Source organism: Pinus tabuliformis, chromosome X, assembly GCF_031772625.1.
Source record: "Pinus tabuliformis cultivar Carrire ecotype Pingquan chromosome X, CPIR1, whole genome shotgun sequence".
Classification (NCBI taxonomy): domain Eukaryota; kingdom Viridiplantae; phylum Streptophyta; class Pinopsida; order Pinales; family Pinaceae; genus Pinus; species Pinus tabuliformis.
The window spans coordinates 681944156-681946634 of record NC_142308.1 but is presented as its reverse complement, the minus strand read 5'-3'; positions in this window follow the sequence as shown (position 1 = coordinate 681946634).

Below are 2479 nucleotides of genomic sequence, written 5' to 3'. Positions count from 1 at the left end.
CATACCAAGCCCGAGGAGCTTGCTTGAGGCCATAAAGGGATTTCTTAAGTCGACAAACAAGGCTGGAGTTGTTTGTATGAAGCCAATGGGTTGTTCCATATAGATTTCTTCCTGCAAGTCCCCATGCAAGAAGGCAGATTTAACATCCATCTGATGGACTTCCCATTTTAAAGAGGCAGCAAGGGAAAGAACAAGGCGGATAGAGTTCATTTTGGAAACAGGGGAGAAGGTTTCAGTGTAGTCAATGCCTTCAACCTGTGAAAAGCCCTTAGCAACGAGACGAGCTTTATGTTTATCAACTTTCCCATCTGGTCCATACTTGGTTCTGTAAACCCATTTACATCTAACAAGTTTGCGTCCCTTTGGTAGAGGAACAAGATCCCATGTATCATTTGTCATCAATGAATGATATTCTTCATTCATAGCTGCTTCCCAATGTGGATGGCCTGAAGCTTCTGCAAAAGTGTCAGGATCATGATTTACTGGAGCTTGAGCCAGTAAAGAAGAGGCTCTTTCAAACTGAGAACGTGTACGTCGCTGATCTGTAGGATCACCGGCAAGATCACCTGCTGCATCCCGAGTAGCACGGACCCATCTTGGAAGTTGAGGATCCTGAGAAGGTGGGGGAGGATTATCATCCTCGCTTTCATCATCTGAAGAAGAAATGTTTTCAAAAGTAGAAGAGATAGGAAGAGGTGGCACATCCGCCGGACTAGGCTCGCAGGCCGATTTATTTTCATCAAATTTTACATCTCTTCTAATGATAACATTTTTGGACTTAAATGGAATAAGTCTATAACCTTTTACATCTTCAGAATATCCAACAAAAGTACATTTCTCACTCTTAGGTTCTAAAGCTTTATGCTTTTCATCTGGAATATGGGCCCATGCTTCACTTCCAAACACACGAAAGTGACTTACATCTGGTTTAATGGAACTCCAAGCTTCTTCTGGAGTGATATTCTCTAGAACCTTAGTAGGAGTGCGATTGATTATATAATTTGCACAATTAATTGCTTCGGCCCAAAAACTAAGACTGAGTCCTTTAGATTGCAGCATACAATTAGCCATTTCCTTTAAGGTGCGATTTTTCCTTTCAGCTACACCATTTTGTTGTGGAGTGTATGGAACAGTATGTTGCATTTGAATTCCATTTTCGGTGCAAAAGTTGATGAATGTGTTTTTAACATATTCTCCACCATTATCAGTTCTTAGCTTAAGAATTTGATGTCCAGATTGTTTTTCAACAAAGGCTTTGAAGGCCAAAAATGTGTGAAATACTTCGCTCTTGAGTTTTAAGAAGTATACCCAAGTGCGTCTGGAGAAATCATCAATGAAAGTTAAGAAGTACTTGCAGCCAGAGAATGAAGCAACAGGAAGAGGACCACATAAATCACTGTGCACAAGCTGTAAAGGGGCTGAGGCGTGCCAAGAGGCACGTTTGTCAAAACTGTCCCGATGATGTTTTCCGAGTACACATCCGGAACAAACACCATCTCTGCAAGATACCATAGGAAGACCTGTCACCATATTTTCTTTACATAGATGCTGAAGGGAGCGATAGTTTAAGTGACCAAATCGCTCATGCCAAAGTTTGCTCACTTCATCATTATGAGCAACAAATACTGAGGGAAGATTTGATGACCCAAAGTTGTGAAACTTATACAACCTTGTGGAATCATCAGCAAGACCAGTAGCTAGAATCTGTTTAGGATCTTTTAGATCCTTGATTACAACATCATGAGGTGAAAATTCAACAATTTTACCTTCACCTGAATGAGTTATCTGATAGACAGATAGAAGGTTGCAGGATAAGGTTGGAACACATAATACATCATTAAACTGACCATTGTCTAGATGAACAGTTCCAGTCCCTACAACATTAAGAGATCTATCATCACCAACATATATATTTTTGGTGTTACAATCATTTAAAGAAGAAAACATGGCTTGGTTTTTGGCCATGTGATAAGAGGCTCCAGAATCAATGAGCCACTCATGAGAATGAGAAGAAGAAGAAGATACATTTAATGCATAACCAGACTGAGATGATTGACAACGACATGCAGAAAGTGCCATTCCGGAAGTTGAAGTTGAAGTTGAAGTAGGCTCCACATGGATGTTATGTTTCTTCATTGCGGCTTCCAAGGCTTCCATCTTCTTAAAGCATTTAGATTCTAAGTGGCCATCTCGATTACAAAAGTTACAATGTCTATCAGTCTTCTTCCATTTGTTTTTATTGGTCTTATCATTTTGAGGCTGAGTTGGTTTAGGACCATTCTTTTGAGGATATGACTTCTTAGGATTCTTTGAATTTGGTTGCTGCTGGGCGGCTAACGCTTTCGTGGAAGAGTTTCCAAGATTAAGAAGACCAAGGTGTAAGAGTTTTTCTTGTTCTCTTATTAAGGAATCACAAAAGGAGTCAAAGGAAGGGGCTTGTAGTCTTTTCCTTGACAAATGAAAGCTTCCCTTGTAGAAT